This window comes from Gossypium hirsutum, chromosome D11 (genome assembly GCF_007990345.1).
Source record: "Gossypium hirsutum isolate 1008001.06 chromosome D11, Gossypium_hirsutum_v2.1, whole genome shotgun sequence".
Lineage (NCBI taxonomy): Eukaryota > Viridiplantae > Streptophyta > Magnoliopsida > Malvales > Malvaceae > Gossypium > Gossypium hirsutum.
The window spans coordinates 23107125-23132435 of record NC_053447.1 but is presented as its reverse complement, the minus strand read 5'-3'; the positions used below and the strand labels follow the sequence as shown (position 1 = coordinate 23132435).

Below are 25311 nucleotides of genomic sequence, written 5' to 3'. Positions count from 1 at the left end.
CATGAGTTTAATTTGTGTAAGATCATAACTGGGTTATGACAATATATAAAGTCTGCCATAATGGAAACTAGGAACCTGACTGGGCACGAAAAAGGAAAATTCATTGTATGATCCGCGCGGCTAGTAGGATAGTTGGATTAATGCGATGCATATGAGAACGCGAGTAAACGAGATAGTAAGAGAATCTGCTAAACTAAGAAGAGGAAAATAGTTGGTAGAAGTGTCCAAGAATGCGGGTAAGTTTGTTAGTAAGTGAATTCGTTAAATTGTGACGAAAAGAGGAATTTGATAATTTTGGTTTTAACAAAGTAGAGTTAACAGACTCTTCGAGGTATGGGGTGCCCGCCATTATTAGTTTGCCAATAACTATTGAGTAATCTAATAATGGGTACAATAAGTGAGTCAATGAAACAAATTTTAAGTTAAGCAGACTAATCAGTGAATCCGCCAGATATCTTTAAGAAAAGGGATGTCAAGTTAAGACTTGTTAGCGCGAAAATGTCTGCAGGGACCATATTCAAGTACTCTAGGGTTACATTGCAGGTATGAGCCCGCTATGAAAAGGGAGTGATTATTCAGTCAGCCAAGTATCATATTCAAGTTCGTGAATGAGGATAATAGAAATGGACCTTACCTAGGAATGTAGTCAAGCATAGTTTAAGTTAAAAAGCAGTTTACCACTAAAATGGTACAAAAATCTGGATGGAGATCAGTGTAGATCAATGTGATCAAGGAAGGGATTCGCAGTTATGGGAGGTCTCGGTTGAAACGCTAGTAGGCATTGCCAAATCCATTATGGCAAATACGGGTAATCAATGACGAGACATATCCTAACAGGTTTAAGAAAAGTCTAGAATAATTATAAACAGGTTCATAGACCATAAGAAAGAAATTTTTAGAACATAGTTATAGCGGGTGGCAATGTCCACTTAAAGTTCACTCGGAGAAAACAAGGCAATGGCTACACCATCGAAATTTACAAATATTCCTACAAGCTTCAGGGAGTTTTTCACCTGTGCATAAAATTCCTTTTCCCCTAATTTTAAGAAATATTCTATGAATACCATTATATAAGTTCTCGCTAAGTCCTCCCAACCTTATAACATTTACTACTTGTATATATGGTAGGTGATGATTATGGAATCGAGTGAAAGGACTAAGCCAAACACTGCCAGATTCTAGAGGGGGAGCGATAATTGTTTCGTGCATATAGAGAGGCACTCTTAGTGGCCATGCCCCAGGGTTTAAGTTGGATATGTTTGTATTAGAGTTAAGCTTAAATTTTGTAAATAACTAGTAGGATTAATAAGACATCAAAGGTTTAATAATTTATTACTCGTAAGATATGAGTTTCAGTAGAAGTAAATTTTGAAAATTGAGATTTGACTAAGTATGTAATTAAAGCAAATTAGTAACTTGTAAATATAATCGAGTTGAATGTGAAATTCGGTACCTGGACCTAGCAATTGGATCGAGTATAGGGTATTACAACGTTAGATAAAAATAGTCACAAAACATAACACATTATCAATTTCCATCAAATTCATAACCAAATATCAATTTACACATATTTTTCAATTTATTCAATTTAGTACCTAAAATCGAGACAAACTTAACTTTCAATTTTGGGCTTCTGATTAAAATCTAATTTTCACAAAAATTGATTATAGGCCTTCTATTCTCTATTCATATTAATATTTCATAATAATTTGTCATTTTATTTGATTTGGTCCCTAATGTACGAAACTAACAATTAAGTTTTATAATTTAGTCATTTTCATAATCTAAGTTTAAAATTCTAACAATTTCACACCTAAATTGTACTGCCCCAAAAATTTGATTGTTTGCCTGTTAATGTCTGTCAATAATTAAGTCTTGATATATGTGGTTAAGTTTTCTACTTATATGTTCGAGGTTAGAGGTTCGAGTTTCACTGTTAGAAAGTTTTGCGATTTTGTTTTAAATTGACTAAATCTCTATTCTTCAACTATCGACTTAAGTTTAATTCTGTGTAATTCTATGTCAAGAATAATGCCACTGGCTCGATGATTAAGCTTCTGTATACCTTCTGATTTTGTGTTCGAGTCTCTTCACATGCGTTAAGGAGATATTTTTTTATGTTACTTGGTAAAAAGGCTGTTAGTTTCTAGTTGTTTAAAAAGATATGTTCTTAAACGTTTTTCTTTTCTATTTTCTTTTTCCTTTATTTTTCTTATTTTCTTTCCTCAATCATTTTCTTTCTTTTTGCTTACTTCCGTAAATTGTGTCGGGTTAAATTGAGGTTTCTCTATTGCTCATTGCATTGTTGAAAGGTTATTACGTAAGTTTTGTCGTCATTCTCTTTTGTTTTCACAAGTTTTTGTTGTTGTTCTTTGAAGTTAGAAATTACTATTATGGTTTGAATTTTTTTAATTGTGCGATTAGGGTTTGTTAGGCGAAGATCTTGTAGAAAACGTTCCATCAACGGTCTAAGTTTGAGTAATTACTATTGATTCATCGGTAAGAGTTACTTTACTTTTTAGGTTAGTGTTTACTTTACTTTTTAGGTTAGTGTCGAAGTTTTTGACATGTGGGGTTGACTGTTGTTTTTGTGTGAATTGTACATTTAAGTCATTGATTGAAACTTTATTTGTCGTTTTTAGGCTTTGGAATCCGTATTAAGTGTGTATAATAAAAACTTGACTTCTTTTGTGAAATTCAAACACTGTAAAACATGGCCTCAATGCCACACGACGATGTGGCAGACCATGTAGCTTACTGTTTACAAATTAGAGACACACGAGCTAAGGACACAGACATGTATTCAGGTCATGTCTAGGTATGTCTTGTGTAGGGTTTACACTGGCGAAAGACACAGACATATGTCTAGGCTGTGTAACACACTGTTTGTACATCAAAACCACACAGGCTAAGGACACGAGCGTGTCTCCTAGCCGTGTAACACATTTTCTGTATATTAGGACCACACGGGTAAGTGACACAACCATGTGCTAGGCCATGTGAAACCACACAGGTATGTGGACCAATATTCTAAATTTTTTGCTAAGCCCGTAAACATTATTTTCATCAAACATAGGCCTACAGTAGAGCCAGTATGATCTAATTTGGGCTATGAAATCCATTAGTGGGTAATTTGTTTTTGTATAAACTATTATTATACACATAAAATTGAGTATGATCCGAATCTGTTACTCCGCATACTTATATTTGCATCCGTTGGATTGCATTCGCATTGAGATTGGTGCTGTATAAAGAAGGAAGTGTGACTATTTAATTATCTATTAAATCTGTGGTGATTTATCACATTCTGATCTGGCAACTACGCTGCGATTATTCTGAAATGTGACATATAGTCATTACGCAGTGTAGGGATGGACGAGTACTTGATGCCCTATATGGTGTGTTGGGATGGATAGAGATGGTGTGTAATGGATGGGGTTAGAAATCTGCATCTGAATCTGATTTATTCTACATATAAATCTGATATGTTTTGCATCTGTATCTGACATACCATGTAACTGTATCCGACTTTCTTTGTTTCTATTTTGTATCTAATTCTGAGTAACGGATGATCTACGGTAAATGAGATTACAATTGTAGTTTACTAATTTATTACATTCTGATCTGGCAGCTACGCTGCGATTATTCTGAAACGTGACATATAGTCATTACGCAGTGTAGGGATGGACGAGTACTTGATGCCCTATATGGTGTGTTGGGATGGATAGAGATGGTGTGTAATGGATGGGGTTAGAAATCTGCATCTGAATCTGATTTATTCTACATATAAATCTGATATGTTCTACATCTATATCTAACATACCATGTAACAGTAGAGCCAGTATGATCTAATTTGGGCTATGAAATCTATTAGTGGGTAATTGGTTTTTGTATAAACTATTATTATACACATAACATTGAGTATGATCCGAATCTGTTACTCCGCAAACTTATATCTGCATCCGTTGGATTGCATTCGCATTGAGATTGGTGCTGTATAAAGAAGGAAGTGTGACTGTTTAATTATCTATTGAATCTGTGGGGATTTATCGCATTCTGATCTGGCAGCTACGCTGTGATTATTCTAAAATATGAGATATAGTCATTACGCAGTGTAAGGATGGACGAGTACTTGATGCCCTATATGGTGTGTTGGGATGGATGGAGATGGTGTGTAATGGATAGGGTTAGAAATTTGCATTTGAATCTGATTTATTCTACATATAAATCTGATATGTTCTGCATCTGTATCTGACATACCATGTAACTGTATCCGACTTTCTTTGTTTCTATTTTGTATCTAATTCTGAGTAACGGATGATCTACGGTAAATGAGATTACAATTGTAGTTTCCTAATTTATTGCATTCTGATCTGGCAGCTACGCTGCGATTATTCTGAAACGTGACATATAGTCATTACGCAGTGTAGGGATGGACGAGTACTTGATACCCTATATGGTGTGTTGGGATGGATAGAGATGGTGTGTAATGGATGGGGTTAAAAATCTGCATCTGAATCTGATTTATTCTACATATAAATATGATATGTTCTACATCTATATCTAACATACCATGTAACAGTAGAGCCAGTATGATCTAATTTGGGCTATGAAATCTATTAGTGGATAATTTGTTTTTGTATAAACTATTATTATACACATAACATTGAGTATGATCCGAATCTGTTACTCCGCATACTTAAATATGCATCCGTTGGATTGCATTCGCATTGGGATTGGTGCTGTATAAAGAAGGAAGTGTGACTGTTTAATTATCTATTGAATCTATGGCGATTTATCGCATTCTGATCTGGCAACGACGCTGTGATTATTCTAAAATGTGATATATAGTCATTACGCAGTGTAGGGATGGACGAGTACTTGATGCCCTATATGGTGTGTTGGGATGGATGGAGATGGTGTGTAATGGATGGGGTTAGAAATCTGCATCTGAATCTGATTTATTCTACATATAAATCTGATATGTTCTGCATCTGTGTCTGGCATACCATGTAACTATATCCGACTTTCTTTGTTTCTATTTTGTATCTAATTCTGAGTAACGGATGATCTACGGTAAATGAGATTACAATTGTAGTTTACTAATTTATTGCATTCTGATCTGGCAGCTACGCTGCGATTATTCTGAAACGTGACATATAGTCATTACGCAGTGTAGGGATGGACGAGTACTTGATGCCCTATATGGTGTGTTGGGATGGATAGAGATGGTGTGTAATGAATGGGGTTAGAAATCTGCATCTGAATCTGATTTATTCTACATATAAATCTGATATGTTCTACATCTGTATCTGACATACCATGTAACAGTAGAGCCAGTATGATCTAATTTGGGCTATGAAATCCATTAGTGGGTAATTTGTTTTTGTATAAACTATTATTATACACATAACATTGAGAATGATCCGAATCTGTTACTCCGCATACTTATATCTGCATCCGTTAGATTGCATTCGCATTCAGATTGGTGCTGTATAAAGAAAGAAGTGTGACTGTTTAATTATCTATTGAATCTGTGACGATTTATCGCATTCTGATCTGGCAGCTACGCTGTGATTATTCTGAAACATGAGATATAGTCATTACGCAGTGTAGGGATGGACGAGTATTTGATGCCTTATATGGTGTGTTGGGATGGATGGAGATGGTGTGTAATGGATGGGGTTAGAAATCTGCATCTGAATCTGATTTATTCTACATATAAATCTGATATGTTCTGCATCTGTGTCTGACATACCATGTAACTGTATCCGACTTTCTTTGTTTATATTTTGTATCTAATTCTGAGTAACAGATGATCTACGATAAATGATATTACAATTGTAGTTTACTAATTTATTGCATTCTGATCTGGCAGCTACGCTACGATTATTCTGAAATGTGACATATAGTCATTACGCAGTGTAGGGATGGACGAGTACTTGATGCCCTATATGGTGTGTTGGGATGGATAGAGATGGTGTGTAATGGATGGGGTTAGAAATCTGCATCTGAATCTAATTTATTCTACATATAAATCTGATATGTTCTACATCTGTATCTGACATACCATGTAACAGTAGAGCTAGTATGATCTAATTTTGGCTATGAAATCCATTAGTGGGTGTTTTTGTATAAACTATTATTATACACATAACATTGAGTATGATCCGAATTTGTTACTCCGCATACTTATATCTGCATCCGTTGGATTGCATTCGTATTGAGATTGGTGTTGTTTAAGAAGGAAGTGTGACTGTTTAATTATCTATTAAATCTGTGGCGATTTATCGCATTCTGATTTGACAATTACGCTTTGATTATTCTGAAACGTGAGATATAGTCATTAGCAGTGTATGGATGGACGAGTACTTGATGCCCTATATGGTGTGTTGAGATGGATAAAGATGGTGTGTAATAGATAGGGTTAGAAATCTGCATCTGAATCTGATTTATTCTACATATAAATCTGATATGTTCTGCATCTGTATCTGACATACTATGTAACTATATCCGACTTTCTTTGTTTCTATTCTGTATCTAATTCTGAGTAACAGATGATCTACGGTAAATGAGATAACAATTGTAGTTTACTAATTAGTACTAAATGTAAGTTACACACATACGGAGTTGCAAACTCACTTAGTTGTTGTATGGATTTCAAGTAACCCACAGGCATAGGCGAGTTGGCGTGGTAGGAGCTCAGCCATTTCTTTACTTTTTATTTAATATTTTATCTAGACTTGTACTATTATGTGTGTTTTAGATTTCAGACTATGATTTGGACTCCGTATTGACTTAATTATATATGATCATGTTTTTCAAACTTTAAATGGTTAAAGAGTTGGTTTTTCTAAAATGTTGTGATGTAGCTCTCTAGGGGTGTTACATTTAGTGATATCAAGGTCATGTTTACAACATTCGGGCTGTGCAGACCGAGCTCCAAATTTTTGTAAAATGTGCTTTGAATTAACTATTTTCTATTTCTTCAAATAACTCTGATAATTGGTTTATGAAGGATCGAGTTTCTGACACTAAACTTGTAAGTATTCCTGTTCAGTTATTGTGATTTGTTGAGACATAATAGTGATTGAAACTGTGGCTTGGTCAAACATTCTAAAATGAATTGACATAAGAACTGTGGTAAAGACTCTGAACTGATCTATGCATTTCTGACATTGTAGATAATTTGTTGAAATGAGTTCACATGGTAGTTGTGGACGTGAGTTTTATGGGCTCAAGCTGAGTCTTTCTCAATGTCTGACACTAAACCTATAAGTATTCCTGTTTAGTTATTATGATTTGTTGAGACATAGTAGTGATTGAAACTGTGGTTTGGTCAAACATTCTAATATGAATTGACATGAGAACTGTGGTGAAGACTCTAAACTGATCTGTGTATTTCTGACATTGTAGATACTTTATTGAAATGAGTTCATATGGTAGTCATGGATTTGGGTTTTGTGGGCTCAAACTGAGTCTTTCTCGATAGGCAGCTTGCCCAATATTAACCTTAGAAGTCGATAGGTACTTTTACTGCAGAGACATGATCTTGAAAAGAGTCCCAGGGTACTACACATTGTCCCAGGTAATGTTGCGTGTGCTTGAAAGGGGTCTTAGAGACCCACTCTGGATCTAGAGGCCGAGGGTTTGTTACTAAGCGACTTCGGTCGAATGGTGCTGAATTGTTTAAGGGTGTCACTAAAGTTGCCCCTACTATGGCCGAATATTGGTTGGAGGCCACCGAGTGTTTCATGACTGACATTGATTGTACTCCTACTCAGAAGTTAAGGGGTGCTATATCTCTGCTCTGAGATAAAGACTATTAGTGGTGGCTGACGGTTGAGCAGGGTGCTCAACCCAAATAGAACACTTTAGATCTTTAAGAATGCCTTCTAAGGAAAGTATGTGGGGTAAGTTATGTGGAGGCTTGCAGACTCAAGTTCATAAGTTTGGCTCAGGGTGAGAGGTCTGTGGCTGAATATGAGGTCGAGTTTTTAAGATTGAGTAGGTATACTTGAGCTTTGGTTGCTTCTGATTATGATAAGAGTGTGAAGTTTGAAGAAGTTCTACGTTATGATCTGCAGGTTTTGATAGTTCCTTAGAGGGAACGGGTTTTTACAGCCTTGGTTGATAAGACAAAGATAGCGGAAGAGGTGAAGCGTACTGAGCGAGAGATGAGGGACTGGGAGAGAGGTCTGGTTAAGGTGAAGAGGTATTTGAGTCTCTTTAGTTCTGTTCAAAACCCTAAGAAATGAGCTAGATTTGACAGGCCTCCAAGGATTGAGGTACCAACTGCACTGACTGAGATTCAACTAAGTAATGAGTGTAGGAGGTGTCATTCGGGTGAGTACTGGAGGAAATTAAGAGCTTGTCTCCGTTGTGGGACGATGGAGCATCGTGTTCGAGACTGCCTTCACCAATCAGATCAGGTGCCCATTATGGCACAGACTTCAGCTTCGGGTCTTGTTCAGCCTCCGAGAGTATCTCAGCAGTCGCGTCGGGGCCTTGGTATGGTCAGGGGTGGTAATGGGTCTAGTAGAGGACAGGGAACACCGAGTAAAGGTGTTGTTCAGACTAAGGTACGTTAGCCTGCACTTGTGTATGCGGTGAGGCGCTGCGAGGATATAACGCTGACGTTATAGTATGTATATTCTTTATTTATAATGCTCCCTATTTTACCTTGATTGACATTGGGTCTACACACTCTTATGTATCTAGTACTATTTTTGTAAATTTGGGTATTTTTGCTGAATGTACTACTAGAGAAGTTTTTGTAATTAGTCATTTGGGTCAGTCAGTTGAAGTTAACAAAGTATATAAACGGGATCTATTAGAAATTCAAGGTGTAGTATTTTCAGCCAATTTAACAAAATTACCTTTTGGTAAGTATAATCTAATTTTGGGAATGGATTGACTTGTGAAACATCGGGTCAGTCTCGACTGTGCCTCTAAAAGGGTTACTTTGAGAATTGTGGAAAACAGTTTAGTGATGAGTCTCTGCTTCTGCGTGTTTGTCAAATTGAATTGGGTGAAACTTCTAATTTTAGATTAAACAGCGACAGGGTTTTGTCTTTCAATGGTCAAATATGTGTGCCTAACAATACGAAGTTAAGGCAATTGATTTTCTAAAAAGCGCATAATAGTCCCTATGCTTTGTATCTCGATAGGAATAAAATATATACAGATCCTCGAGAGATCTACTGGTGGTCCGATTTGAAATGAGAGATTACTGTCTTCGTCTCTTATTGTTTAACGTGTCAGATGGTTAAGGCTGAGCATCAATTGCCTTCTGGTCTACTGCAGCCGATTAAAATTCCCTTGTGGAAGTGAGAGCGAATGGCGATTGATTGACCAAGTTTGCTCATTTTTTGTGAATCAAGACAGACTACTCGTTTTAAAAATTAGCTAAACTGTATGTCTCTAAACTTGTAAGACTGCACGGAGTTCCAGTTTCGGTTATTTTTTACAGAGATCCACGTTTTACTTCTCAATTTTGGAAGAGGCTTCACAAGGCTTTGGGCACCTGACTATATTTCAGTACTGCGTACCGTCCTTAGACCTATAGATTTCATTTTCTTTCTTTTTTCTTACTTCCGTAAATTGTGCCGAGTTAAATTGAGGTTTCTCCGTTACTCATTGCTTTTGTGAAAGGTTATTGCGTAAGTTCTATCGTCATTCTTTTTTGTTTTCATGAGTTTTTTATTATTTTTTAAAGTTAGAAAATACTATTATAGTTTAAATTTTCGTTAATTGTGCAATTAGGGTTTGTTAAGCAAAGATCTTGCAGAAAATGTTCCCTTAACGGTCTAAGTTCGAGGAATTGTTGTTGATTTATCGGTAAGAGTTCGTTTACTTTTTGGGTTAGCGCTGAAGTTTTCGACATGTGGGCTTGACTATTTTTTTTGTGAATTGTACATTTAAGTCATTGATTGAAACCCTGCTTATCATTTTTAGGTTTTGGAATCACTCCTGTTGTATCTGCGTTGAATCTATATCAAGTGTGTGTAAGAAAAAATTAACTTCTTTTGTGAAATTCAAACGCCGAAAAACATAGCTTTGATGTCACCCGGTCGTGTGTCAGGACGTGTGGTAGGCTGTGTGCTAAGCTGTGTGGCAGACCGTGTAGCTGAGTTACGAAACTTTCCCAAACAAGTTGTAGTAAAAAAAAGGCAACATCAGAGCTTGTTGAGTTATCGGAGGGGTTTCCACCCAAGGAAGAGATGAGTTTGTCATCGAACTTCTGGTAAAAAGTTGCAATGAAAATAGTGAAGCTTAGATCAGTGAAGCTCAATTCGAGTAAAGCGAGAGAGTTGGTCAAGTCATCGGCTGTTCAAAAATTAGAGACACACAAGCTAAGGACACGGGCGTTTCTCAAGGCCGTGTGTGGGTATGTACTGTGCAGGGTTCACACGAGCCAAGGACACGGGCGTTTGTCGAGGCCACGTAACACACTGTTTGAACATTAGAACCACATGGACTAAGGACACAAGCGTTTTTCAGGCCGTGTAGAACCACGTGGGCTAGTTATTTAGGCCGTATAAAACCACACGGGCGTGTGGACCAAGATTCTAAATGTTTTTAGGGTCGTAAACGTCTTTTTCGTTGAACATAATCCTACCGTAGGGCCCGTATGATCTAATTTGGGCTATGAAATCCATTAGTGGATAATTTGTTTCTGTATGAACTGTTATTATGCCAATAACGTTGAGATTGTAGACAAGCAAGTAAATGTATGTTGTATTAACTAGGTATGATCCGAATATGTTACTCTGCATACTTATATCTACATCTGTTGGATTGCATCTACATCGGGATTGGGGCTGTTTAAAGAAAGAAATGTTCAGTTTAATTATTTGTTGAATCTGGTAGCGATTTATCGCATTCTGATCTGGCAGCTATGCTGCGATTATTCTAAAATGTGGCATATGGTCACTACGTGGTATGTAGGGATGGACGAGTGTTTGATGCCCTATATGGTGTGTTGGGATTATTAGAGATAGTGTGTAGCGCATGGGGTTAGGAATCTGCATCTGAATTTGAGATGTTCTGCATCTGTATCTGACATACCATGTAACTATATCCGACTTTCTTTGTTTTTGTTCTGTATCTAATTCTGAGTAACGGATGATCTACGGTAAATGAGATTACAATTGTAGTTTACTAATTATTACTACATGTAAGTTACACACACATGGAGTTGCAAACTCACTTAGTTATTGAATGGATTTCAGGTAACCTACAGGCTTAGGTAGGTCGGCATGGTAGGAGCTCGGTCATCTCTTTACTTCTTATTTAATGTTTTATTTAGACTTATACTACTATGTGCATTTCGAATTTCAGACTATGATTTGGACTTCGTATTGACTTGATTATATATGATCACGTTAGTCAAACTTTAAATGGTTAAAGAGTTGATTTTTCTGAAATATTGTGATGTAGCTCTCTAGACTTGGTCTTAACGTCTAGGCTAGGTATGAGGTGTTACATAAATCATTCAATTTTTATCAATGAAAACTTCCTAAAATTTTAATAGTTTCACAATTTAGTACATAGACTAGCTAAATCAAGCTCTCATGACCTCAAATCTATACAAATTACAATAAAATGACTAAATTTCCATACCTAATTGTATTGTTGAATGCTTGCAAAACCTTAAGCCTTCTTTTTCTTCCTTGGTTGCTACGGTTTTGGGAAGAAGATAACATTTCATCTCTCCTCCACTTCATTTCCTATTTATACTATGGTTTAATTGTAATTAAACTAGTTTAATTAACTTACCGTCCATCACCGTCCACTAACATCCTTTTTGAATTGGTTTATTTTCCATTTTAATCATTTGATTAATTGTTATTTACGTCCCTAAGCCTTTTTCTAATTAAAAAGCTATAGCGATTAAATTTTTATAATTTAGCCCCTGAACCTTAATTAACCACATTTCTAATTAAATTATTTATCCAAATTTCAATTCATCAATACGATAACTCAATAAATATCTCTATTTACTGTGTACAAACTCTACTTATAAAAACAGGATCCTGTATAACCAAATTGTTACAAAAGAATTAACAATCTAGCAACTAGGTAACAACCATCTAACACATTTAACACGTGTGAATATTCTATAGAAAGTATTCAAGGATGAAACCCAATAAAAAATTAATTATAAGGTTAATTATAAATTTAAAAGGACTAAACCCCTGCGTGGTGAACAAAATGCAGAACAATAAATGGGATTAGGGCCCTTGGCCATTGAAGAATGCATAAAACCCGTACGATCGAAAAATACAAATACGAAAGTTTTTGAAGTCCAAGAAGCAATCACTGGAACTGAACCACACAACATTTATTTCAAATTCCTCGGTCCTCGCTGTTGATTTTGACATGTTTTGATTTGGTATCAAATCAGCTTACTACTAACATATCCCAATTCCAATGTGGACAACTCAATTTTTTAATCTTTATTTATAATTTTATTTTTACAAATCCATATAAGAAAAAGTGAAAGCTAGCATTCTACACCCGATAAAATGTTAAAAGAATTTACTCAAATTCCTATATTATATTTGTTTTAGAATTCTGTACATCAATTATATTCTAATTTCATCATTTTAAATTCTTCATTTTCCTTTTAGGCTAATTTTTCACTTTAACTACGTAAAATAATTAGATGTGACTTATTTTTAAAGATAAATATCATGATATATATTTGCATTCTTTATACAATTGGACACTTTCTTCTTCTTTTTTTACTTTTAGAAAGTATAATATTTATCCAATTGTAAAAAAATGTTAAAGTTTAATTCCACATTGCTTATGTTTTGAAAATATAAAACACCTTAAATTAATTGACATAATGAATGGAAAATTAATTCCGGAATTAAAAATGATGAAATTATTACGCAACAACTAAATCTGTAAACATTTTTTTTACATGTCTACAATTTAACAAAATCTTCAAGTTAGATAATGAAAAGAAGTTTATAATATTAATCAAACTGTATCTTTTAATATAAATAACTACTTTAAAACATAGTTATATCTTTTAATAAAATGACTTTTTCCAATAAAAAAAATAAGAAAGATTTACTTTTCAAAAAAGAGAATTTTATTATTATATATTTACAAGATTATTTCACATGTAAAAGTTATATATTTGCAACAACTGTGTCCAACTAAACATAAAATTTATTGTTTTGAAATTTTAATTATTATAAAACTACAATTTAATAAATTTAAGTGTAAGCTTGATTTTAGCCTCAAGGTAGCTTAATTTTATGCTTTTCCCTATAGCTTTTCTGGTAAAAAGGAACAGAAAAAAACTAAGTCAATGGGTATTCATGATCACATAAGTAACATTACTCTCAGATAGAAAAAAAATTCTAAGAGGTTTTTTTTTTTTTTAAATTCCAGGCTGCCATTGACGTGAAAGCTAAAGAAACTCGTGGTCCAAGCGAACATGATCTTTCATATTTGACAATGATAATATGCGGGATACCCCTTTTCTGTAGTTAAGTTGTAGGACCAAGCATTAGATTGGAACTGTTAGGAACTTGTAAAACACGATAATGGAAATCCGGCCAGTAAATCTAATCGCAAGGAGATTGGGAGATGACAATAAATACGTTTGAGGAAATTCCTATGAATTCCAACGAACCAACTGAGCTATTATGATTATGAATTTCCCTGCTCCACCATGTGGAAAGAGTACCGACTGGAAAGTTAAAGACACAACCTGCATCAATGATTCAACACAACTGTGGCTGAAAAGAAGCTAGTTCCAAGTTTTGAATTATCATGAGAATTCTCATGTTAAGGGCATAAGCCGTATAAGCCCAAACTACAATGGAAGGCCCCAAGCTTTTCCAAACAGTGTATTTTACTGCAGAACTCAAAACATTTCAGGGTTGGCATATATCCTTTCTAGTTCCAATAGTGTCTCACTATCATTTGTTTTAATATGTTAGTATATCATCATTAGTAATTAGTGAAGAGTCTGTTAGGCTGTTAGACTGTTAGTATTTTGTTAGAGTACTATTCATAAGTTGTTAGTAGCAGTTATCCCTTTGAAGATTGTATAAATATACTTTATTTACTGTATTAGGAGAGCAATAATAATAACTCAATTTCTCAGTTCATTTTCAATCATTTCATTTCCTATTGAATTGTTGGATACACTTACATGGTATCTTTCGCCTAAGTCTTGGAGACTTGCCCGTGCTGCGCGTTCATGGCTAACTCAACCGAGTCCGTTTCTGTAAACAATGGTAATTCATCCAATATACTGTCAAATTCTCGATTAATTCAATGCTTCCCTCGACATGATACTGTCAAATTAGATGAAACTAACTTTGTACAGTGGTAACAACACATAAAGTTGAATATTGTTGAAGGCTATGACTTAACAAGATTTATTGACGGTACCTTACCTGCTCCACCACGGTTTATTCCATCTTTGGAGGGTCCTCTGGTTCCTAATCTAGAGGCTTCGTTGTTCCATCAGCAAGATAAGTTGCTTGCATCCTGGTTGTTGTCCACAATTAGTGGTACTCTTCTTTCGTGTTTTACAGATGAAAAATCATCATGTGATGTATAGAGTACAGCAAACCGATTGTTCGCCGCTGTAACCGGAGCAAAGTTATCTCGCATTAAACATGATTTGCATTCGATTAAAAAAGGTAATATGATAATGAAAGAATATGTGGCTAAGATTCAAAATACTTGTGCCTTGATCGAAGCATCTAGATCTCGAATCTCGGAGGCTGAGAAGGTGAAAATTGTTCTTGTGGGCCTGCCATCGGAGCACGACGTTGTTCTCACTCTAGCCTCGTTCTCGTTCGAGCTACTTCCCATGCAACGACTTGTGGATGTTCTATTGGAATATAAGATTCGACAGACTCGTGTGGCGCAGGACGTGCCGTTTCATGCAAATCTGATGGAGGCTGCTCCGACGCCGATAGCGGTGGAACCCGCGCGTGGTGGTCACTCATTTACTGGTGGCAATGGAAGGGGTTTTAACTCTCAGATCCTGTGCCAATTCTGTGGTAAATTTGGGCGCTTGGCGCAGCGGTGTTATTATCGGTTCAATCGGGACTATGACAACCCCTCTACGACAATAGCTCAGGCTTTAAATGCATAGGCTTCGATTGACAGTGATGTAAGGGGGTCGTGCGATGGTTTTGGTTCGGGTGCTGTGAATCGACGCAAAGGTGCTGCCTATGGTGGTTGCTCTTTCCCTCCGAAGGTTCTAGGCTCATTCGGCCTTTTTGCGACAGCGGCTCCACCTGGTTTCAGCCATGGCTGATGGTGGGAGTTTCTTCTACAAGATGCGGCAGTAACAAATGTGGTAGATTTTAGGGTTTCACATAACCCTTTTGATGGTTTGGCAAATGGGTCACATGGCATGGGCCTCACCGGGCCATTTGTTGCAGGCCAGAATTTTAGGCTACATGATAGTCTTTCTAGGCCGAATGGTGTAAGCCATTTCTTTAGGCCGCATAATGCTAGCCAACGCCTTGGGTCGGGTGCTAATTTTGTTAGTTTGGGGGTCCACCTGGTCATAGACACGGTGTTGAGCGCCTAGGTGTCAACGATGTGGGTATTCATGGGCTGAATGGTGGGCCAAGCGAGCACAATGGTGGGTCGAATGGTGGATCGAGTGTTCCGTGGTTAACAAAGCCTAAAGAACATGTTCTTCTTGGGCCACCTTTTGGAGTTAGGGCTTTAGATTCGAATTTTGTTTTTGATTCCTCACTGTGTTTTGGGTTGCCACGGGTTCCAGATGTACCAGCGTTAGATTTCTCAAACACCACTAGGTCTATTGTGAATACGGCCCAATATGGGTCCAATTTTGATAATATTGATTCTTATATTCCTATACTTGTAGGGACTTCATCATGGTATCCTAATTCAGGAGTTACACATCATGTCTAGAAAAAGGCCTCTACTTTGAATGAGTCTACGCCATACTCAGGTACATCTTATCTTTTAATGAGTGATGAGACCTTTGCAAAAATTATGTCTGTTGGACATTCTACCTTGCCTACGAAAAATAAAGTGCTCCATCTGTTTAATATTTTGTGTGTGCCGAATATCAGGAAGAATTTGTTATTTGTTTCCCAGTTTGCTAAAGAAAATAATGTCTTCTTTAAATTTCACCTGTTTCATTGTATTATAAGGACATCTAGACTCGTGAAATTTTGTTGCAGGGTCACACTCGTGATGGGCTCTACATTTATCACTGATTACTCCTGTTCAAAGTGGTGTTTTTCCTTTTGTTCATAACATTGGGTTTCAGACTAGCTCCGCCAGTTGTGACGTTTTTGCACTATGGCACCGTCGACTTGGTCATCCTTCCACCTGTGTTGTTAAATTGGTTTAAGATAAATGTCAAATTATTTTGAATAACAATTTTCTTGATAATATTTGTATTACCTATCAAAAAGGAAAGTCTTAGAAATTTCCTTTTTCAAACTCTACTACTGAATATATTGATCCTTTTGACTTGGTTTTCTCCGATTGATGGGGACTTGCTCTCCTGTTTGTGGGAAAATTGGTATTATGTCTCGTTTGTTAATATATGTAGTTGTTTCACTTGGCTATTTCTCATTCAACGTAAGTATTAGGTAATTGATTGTTTCCTTCAATTTTATAAGTTGGGCAAAACTCAATTTCAAAAAAATATTAAACAATTTCAAAGCGATTGGGATGGTGAGTTTTGAGCTTTCATAGCAGTTCTGGCTCAGCATGGTATTGTTCATCGGATCTCGTGGCCATATACATTAGAGTAAAATGGTGTGGTCGAACGGAACACAAACATATTATTGAAATGGGTCTTACGTTTTTGGCTCAAGCGAATCTACCTATAGAGTTTTGGGGTTATGCTTTCGCTTGTGCTGTGCATTTAATAAATTGAATACTTACCTCGGTTTTGAAAGGCCAGTCTCCTTATAAGATTCTTCATGGTAAGGAACCAACGTATGATCATTTACGGGTGTTTGGATGTTGTTTCCAATATTTGTATCTGTTTAATAATCACAAGCTAGAATTTTGTTCCCAATCTTGCACATTTTTAGGATATGGTTCTCAACATAAGGGGTATCAATGTCTTACACCGGATGGTAGGGTTATTGTCTCTTGACACGTAGTGTTTGATGAACGTTGATTTCTATACCTTAAGAGTTCAGTGTTTTTTCCAAGTCCGGTGGGTGTGTCTCCACATATGTTCCTCTTGTTCAGTCTATGAATGATAAGCCTGCTGAGTCATCGAATCCTGGATCTTTATTTTGTAATTTATCTGTTAACATAGATTCTCATCTTAGAACAAGACCAGTAGACTCACCAGTTGAATTAGGTGTTGTTGGCTGTGACCAAAACACTCTGTCTACTGCACTAGAGGATTCAAGTCATGACGATCTAACAACTACCACTCCAACTGCTCCTTCTATCCCTCCGTCTGTGGGTAATACTCATCACATGGTTACATGGTCCAAAACGGGAGTTTTTAAACCCAAAGCATTGTTTGTTGAAATTATTGATCATGAGCCACGCACGATTACTAAGGCTTTTGCTAGTGAGGAATGGCAGTTGACAGCACAAGCTGAATATGATGCTTTGAGTAAAAATTCCACCTAGGAACTAGTTCTCTTGCTGCTTGGTCGAAAGGCGATTGGTTGTAAATGGCTCTTCAAAGTGAAGAAGAATCCTGATAATACTGTTGCTCGCTGTAAGGCTTGGTTAGTGGCAAAAGGCTATTCTCAGGTACCAAGGTGCGATTTTAAAGAAACGTTTAGTCTAGTGGTTAAACCTGTTACTATTTGGACTATTTTGTTTGTTGTTGTCTCCAAAAGTTGGCAGCTACATCAGGTTAATGTTAACAATGCTTTTCTGAATAGTGAACTTACTGAAGAGGTGTGTACATGCAACAAGCTCCAGGGTATGTTCAATGTTGGGTGAATGGTGAACCTTTGGTGTGCCGATTGACGAAAGCCTTGTATGGGCTATGCCAAGCTCCACGAGTATGGTTTGATAAGTTGAAACAATTTCTTTTTTCTGTGGTTTTCTTTTATCAAAATCTGATGCTTCTCTATTTGTACGATTTACAAATGACTCGAGTATATATGTATTAGTTTATGTGGATGATATTATCATTATTGGAAATGCACCCGGAACTATTGATGATTTTGTTCAACAGTTGCATGTTGAGTTTTCGCTTAAAGACATAGGAGATCTTCATTATTTTTTGGGCATTGAGGTTACTCGATCGTCGACTGGGAGCCTTCATCTCTGCCAACGTAAGTATATTCTGGATCTTCTTGATGGAAGTTCGTTAACTAATGCTAAGGGTATCCACACACCTATGATCAATTTTTTTATATTATCTAAGGATGAGAGAGTTCGTCTGAATGATCCTACTGAATATAAAAGTCTTGCTGGCGCATTACAATATGTGGTTTTCACTCGGCCTAACATTGCTTATGTGGTAAATCAAAATTTTAATTCATGCATACACCCACTAGTGTTCATTTGCTTGCGTTAAAATGAATCTTACGATATTTGAGTGGCACTATTGATTACGGGTTAGTTTTTCGCCCCTCTGACAGACTATCTTTGGTTGGCTATGCCGATGCTAACTAGGGCTTGGATTTTGATGATAGAAGATCTATAACAGGCTATTTTGTGTATTTTGGAAATACACCTATCTCGTGGTGTTCTAAAAAGCAGCAAGTTGTGTCTCATTCCACTGTTGAGGCTGAGTACAAGAGTTTGGTTGCTGTAACGTCTAATGTTACTTGGCTAGATTTTTTGCTACAAGGATTATGATTGAGCTCTGCTGACACTCCAGCTGTCTGGTGTGACAATTCTAGTGCTGTTGCGGTAGCTGCCAATCCAATTTTACATTCTAAGTTCAAACATGTTGAACTTGACTTGTTTTTTGTTCGAGAAAAAGTGGCAAATGGCTCTCTCATTGTCAGTGAAGTTTCAACCTGTGATCAGGTTGTTAATATCCTGATGCGGAAACCCGGATCTAGACACAAGAGAAACACAAATTAGAAATAAAATGAGAATAAATAAAATTAGTTAAGTAATAATAATAATAATAATAAAAAGGATAGATTTGCTCTATAGAACCCTTGGTTAACTTGTAACCAAAAACGCCAATGATTGAGTGGCTCCCTACGAAACCCCTAGAAGAAGAACCTCTAGAAACACCGATGAACGAGAAAGAAATTTGAATATTTGTAACTCTGAAATACCCTCGAAAGTCACAAACTCCAAACTAAATAGCAAGAGAAGAATCACTCTACTCTTAAAAATTTGCCTCACACAAATTTGGAAGAAAACAAATACTCTCTTTTTATTCCACCCCCTCTCAATGTGTAGAAAGCAAGCCTATTTATAGGCAAAATACAAGAGTAATTGAACCCTAATAAAACTCTTTAAAATTATCTAATAAAATAAATAAATAATAACCTAACCAATAAAATTACTTAAAACTCATAAGTGATGTGTCCCAACCAATGAGAATTAAGTAAATAATAATAATAAGATACATAAAAGATTAATCCACCAATTTATGGGCTTTCACTATTCCAAGATTGGTCCAATGAATTGCATTCCCGTATTTGTCAATGTCACGAACATGATGAATTAAATTTGTAGCAACAAAGCCTTGGACAAAAGCATTCATCTTTGATTTTAATTGTCGTGCCTTGCTTCGAGTGATTGGACCACTAGGAAAAACAACCCATTGAGTGTCACCTCCTTGGCTCATATCATTCTCCCCCTCTTCAAGAAGATTCGTCCTCGAATCTGAATCTACATCAAATTCAAAAGGAGAAAAATTAGAAACATTGAAAGTAGCACTAACATCATACTCACCAGGAAGATCAATGCGATAAGCATTGTCATCTATTTTCTCGAGTACTTGGAATGGTCCATCTCCTCGTGCATCAAGTTTATTCTTTCTCTTAGAAGGAAATCGTTCCTTCCTCATATGCACCCATACCCAATCTCCAGGTTCAAACAAGACTTGCTTTTGCCCTTTATTAGTTCGATGTGCATTAGACTCATTCTTTTTTTCAATGGCTTTACGAGCCTTCTCATGGATCTCTTTCACTAAATCAGCTTTCCTTTCACCGTCTAAATTAGCAATCTCATTCAGAGGTAAAGGAAGCAAATCTAAAACAGTAAGTAGATTAAAGCCATATACAATCTCAAAAGGAGTAAAAACCTGTGGAAGAATGAACAAAACAATTATAAGCAAACTCAACATAGGGTATCCATTCTTCCCAAGAGTTAACATTCTTACCTATTGTGGCTCTAAGCAAAGATCCCAAAACTCGATTTACCACCTCGGTTTGACCATCAGTTTGAGGGTGACATGTGGTAGAGTAAAGTAGTTTAGTACCTAACTTACCCCATAACACCTTCCAAAAGTGACTAAGAAATTTTGCATCTATATCGGAAACGATAGTCCTTGGGATTCCATGTAATCTCACAACTTCACAGAAAAATAGATCGGCAACATGGGTTACATCATCAGTCTTATGGCATGGAATGAAATAAGCCATTTTAGAAAATCGATCCACAACCACAAAGATGCTATCTCGTCCACGCTTTGTCCTTGGTAAACTTATTACAAAATCCATTGAAATGTCAGTTCAAGATGAACTAGGAACAGGAAGAGGAGTATATAGACCATGAGGCATCACAGTGGATTTAGCTTGTTTACAAGTAATACAAGTAGAGCAAATTTTCTCAACAAGTTTTCGCATGTTAGGCCAATAAAAATGCTCATGTAAAACATCATAAGTCTTAGTGACTCCAAAATGATCCATAAGACCACCATTATGAGCCTCTCGAACCAACAATTCTCTCATTGAACACTTTGGTAAGCATAGTCTATTATTTTGAAAAAGATAGCCATCATGCTTATAAAATTTGTGAAATGCACCATGTTCACATGCATCATAAATACTTGCAAAATCAGAATCAGTGGCATATAAATCTTTGAGATACTCAAAACCTAATAATTTAGTATGCAAAGTACTAAGTAAAGTGTACCTCATTGATAGAGCATCAGCCACAATATTATCTTTACCTTTCTTATACCTTATAACATAAGGAAAAGATTCAATGAATTCAACCCACCTCGCATGTCGTTTGTTCGACTTACCTTGTCCCTTTAAGTGCTTAAGTGATTCATGGTTAGTGTGAATCACAAACTTCTTTGGTAAAGAGTAATGTTGCCAAACTTCTAATGCCCTTACCAAGGCATACAACTCCTTATCATAGGTCGAATAGTTCAAATGTGCTCCACCAAGTTTCTCACTAAAGTAGGCTAGTGGTTTACTATCTTGCATGAGGACGGCACCTATACCTACACCAAAAGCATCATATTCAATCTCAAAGGTCTTTTCAAAATTAGGTAAAACAAGAATAGGAGCATTACACAATTTATCTTTAAGTTCATTAAATGCTAATTCTTGCTTATCTGTCCAATGAAAAAATACATCATTTTTAATAAGTGCAGTCAAAGGCGAAGCAATTGTGGAAAAGTTACGAACAAACTTGCGGTAGAAACCGGCTAACCCAAGGAAAGACCTTACCTCAGAAACAGTTTTAGGGATAGGTCATTCTTTAATTGCCTTTACCTTCTCCTCATCCACATGGATTCTTGTAGAACTTATCATAAAACCCAAAAAAACAAGCTTATCCATACAAAAGGTGCATTTTTCAAGATTAGCAAAGAGTCGTTCATGCCTTAACACATCCAATACTAATTTATCATGCCCAACATGATCATTCAAAGTTTTGCTATAAATCAGTATGTCATCAAAATACACAACGACAAATTTTCCTAAAAAAGGTCTAAGTATGTGGTTCATTAATCTCATGAATGTGCTAGGAGCATTAGTTAAGCCAAATGGCATGACTAACCACTCATACAGGCCATACTTAGTCTTAAAAGCAGTTTTCCATTCATCACCTTGTTTCATTCTTATTTGATGGTAACCACTTTTTAAGTAAATTTTAGAGAAAATGCATGCACCATTAAGCTCATCCAACATATCATCTAATCGAGGAATTGGATGTCGATACTTTACCTTAATCTTGTTGATAGCACGACAATCAACACACATTCTCCAAGAACCATCTTTTTTTTGGGACAAGAAGTACAGGGACCGCACAAGGGCTTAGACTCTCACGAATCAACCCTTTCTCTAAGAGATCTTTAACTTGCCTTTGTAACTCCTTAGTTTCTTCAGGATTGCTTCGATAGACTGGTCTATTCGGAATACTCGAACCAGGCACAAAGTCAATTTGATGTTCAATCCCTCGTAAATGAGGTAATCCCTTAGGCATTTCAGAAGGAAATACATCCTCAAAATCCTGCAAAAGATCAACAAAACAACTAGGCAAATGTGTATTAGGGTTAGTCAAAACAAATTTTTCCCTAAACCTAATAATTACAAATGTTTGTTTTGTACAAAGAGCAAATTTGATATCTCGAAACCTAGCGAATAAACTCACTCTCTCATCTCGTGACTTGTGTGTGCAATCACTCACCAATGTTGGGCCTTTAAGTTGACTTTTAACACTAAGGGCCTCTTTACTCTCAGCCTTTTTCAATGATTTTACCTCACTTCCCTTACCCATCTCACTAGCAAGTTTGAATTGATCATTGTAGACTTCTTGAAGAGAAAGTGGAGCCAAAGTAAACTTCTTTCCAAGGAACACAAAGGTATATTGGTTAAGGAAACCATCATGATTTACTCGTCGATCAAACTGCCATGGCCGTCCAAGTAATATGTGCCCAGCTTGCATTGGAACAACATCACACAAAACTTTATAAGAGTATCTACCAATGGAAAATGAAACTAAGCATTGTTTAGATACTTTTACCTCCCCACTATCATTCAGCCATTGCAAGCGGTATGGCCTTGGATGCTTCACACAAGGTAGGCCAAGTTTCTTAACAAGGGAAGAACTCACCACATTGGTGCAACTTCCACTATCGATGATCAATGAACTAGGTTGTCCACCAATCAAACATCTCGTGTGGAAAATGTTATCTCTTTGTTCGCGCCCTTCCTCTTTAAATTGGACATTTAAAGCCCTTTGAGCAACAAGTGTTTTCTCACCATACTCCAAATATTATTCATACTCATCATGAGTATGCACATCATCAACATCTTCTAAAGGAGGCATCTCATCTTTGTTATCAGACTCAAAATCAACCTTGCCATCTTCTCGAATCACCAATGACTTTTTATTAGGGCATTCTCGAGCATAGTGACCCCTGCCTTGGCATTTGAAGCAGGTAATATCTTTTGGCTGCTTAATGGCACTAGGAGAAGTAGAAGAAGAAGATGGAGCTCGATTAGTAGAAGTAGAACCTTTAAATGAATTAGGCATACCTCTATCTTTGGAGTAAGTTCTAGGCTCATTTGGCTTGAACCGTGCATCTCTCCCATTCCACAATCTATCATCTTGTTTTTGCCAATTTCCTCTCCAAGCAGGATTAGAAACTGAACTAGCACCCCTAGGTGTCCCTTTCTTTCATAATTGCTTTTCAATGGTGAGTATGGTTTGAAGCATCTTTTCAATATCCATGTAGTGTTGTAACTCAACTCGATTTGCAATCTCAGGTTTTAGGTCGGCAAGGAATCTAGCCATAATCACCTCAGCCTCTTCAACAATATTAGCTCTAATCTGAATAGTCTCCATCTCTTTGTAGTACTCATCCACAGATCTATCTCCTTGAACAAGATGTTGGAGTCTTTGATGGAGTTCTCGATAATAGTATAGTGGAACAAACCGTTTTCGCAAGATGCGCTTCATTTCAACCCAAGTAGTAACATGTTGCTCTCTATAAAGAATCCTGCTTTTACATAATTGATTCCACTATGTTAGTGCATAATTAATGAACTCAGCGACAGCGTATGTTACCTTTTTCTCATCAGAGTAATTGTAACAAGCAAAGACTGCTTCCATCTTTTCCTCCCAATCAAGGTAAGTATCAGGATCATTCTTCCTTGAGAAAGAAGGAAATTTTGGTTTGGGGGTGTCATTGTTTCGTTCCAACCTTTCTCTAGGTACATACTCGGACTCAAAGTCATCATCAAAAACTTGGTCCTCCCTTCGTTTAAAAGTTCGATCTCATGAATTTGATCGGCTTATAAAGTCTTCGTTCAACTTATTGTAATTATCGGCAATGTATCTCTCTTGAGTTGTAAGTTTTGTATCAAGATACTCCCTTTGCTCTTGTAACATCTGGGTCATGCGATGTTCGAATTGAGTTTGCAAATTTTTCATCTCTTTTTGTAACAACTTGACCAAAGGATCGTTCTCTCTTTTTTGCTCATCCTCTTCATTTTTACTAGTTTGGGATCTAGTGAGCGGCATGGTATCTGTGAAAGATCAAACAAACAGGAACAAGAAAGAAAAAATAATAATAACCTCACTCGTTAGCTCTCGAAAGAATAACTCTCTGAATGATTCAAAACTTGTAAATATGTTTGGATAGGGTTACTAATCAAGATTAAATAACGGAGGTGCAAACTTCAAAGAAACAATGAAGACCCTAATTGCTCTAAGAGCCCAATAAACTTGATGAGGCAATTTGTAATGGAGGCTACACGGATGAAGGAATTGTGCGTGCCTTTAATATCTGCTAACACAAGAAGAAAAAAAGTGTTAGAAAGCGCAAGAGAAACAAAAACGAAGACCTGCAACGATCCCTAACTCTAGAATCAAAGAAAAGCTTTAATAAGAAGAACACTTAAGAAAACTCTACCCAATTTTCAAAAAACAAAAATCGGAAACGTTTGGTGTCTTAAGATTTTCAAAAATTGAAGCTTTAATTATACTTGAGTCAAGAAAAGAAGAAGGAAAAGAAATTCAACTTTGGGAAAAATAAAATAAAAATAATAGCAATAATAGGAAAATAAGAAACCTACGTATGAAAGGTAGGCAACTTTTTTTTTTGCCGTTTTTTTACGCTTTTTGCTTTTTTTGCTGTTTTTTTTAAAGAATAAGAAGAGAAAAAAAAGAATTGACGAAAACGATGAAAAGTGTTTTTGGTATTTTGACTCGTTTCGGATATGATTTTAGCTTCAAAAATAACACCGAATGGCCTGAAACTGATACCAATTGATGCGGAAACCCGGATCTAGACATAAGAGAAACACAAATTAAAAATAAAACGAGAATAAATAAAATTAGTTAAGTAATAATAATAATAATAAAAATGATAGATTTGCTCTATGGAACCCTTGGTTAACTTGTAACCAAAAACGCTAATGA

The 25311-nt window shown here is 36.3% G+C and overlaps 2 long non-coding RNA genes across 3 annotated transcripts; one reads left to right on the top strand and one right to left on the bottom strand.

The window, feature by feature from the left end:
• Window positions 1–14073: 14073 nt before the first annotated feature.
• LOC107957432 (uncharacterized) lies at window positions 14074–14621 on the bottom strand. 2 transcript variants are annotated; one of them, XR_001700432.2, is made up of 2 exons: window positions 14425–14621; window positions 14074–14255 (listed from the first exon to the last, which is right to left on the bottom strand). It is a non-coding gene; the product is annotated as an uncharacterized lncRNA (long non-coding RNA). The 2 variants fall into 2 exon arrangements; XR_001700430.2 differs by having other exon boundaries at window positions 14430–14618.
• Window positions 14622–14976: 355 nt separating this feature from the next.
• On the top strand, window positions 14977–16499 carry LOC107957433 (uncharacterized). Its single transcript, XR_001700436.2, has 2 exons — window positions 14977–15973; window positions 16209–16499. It is a non-coding gene; the product is annotated as an uncharacterized lncRNA (long non-coding RNA).
• Window positions 16500–25311: the final 8812 nt, after the last annotated feature.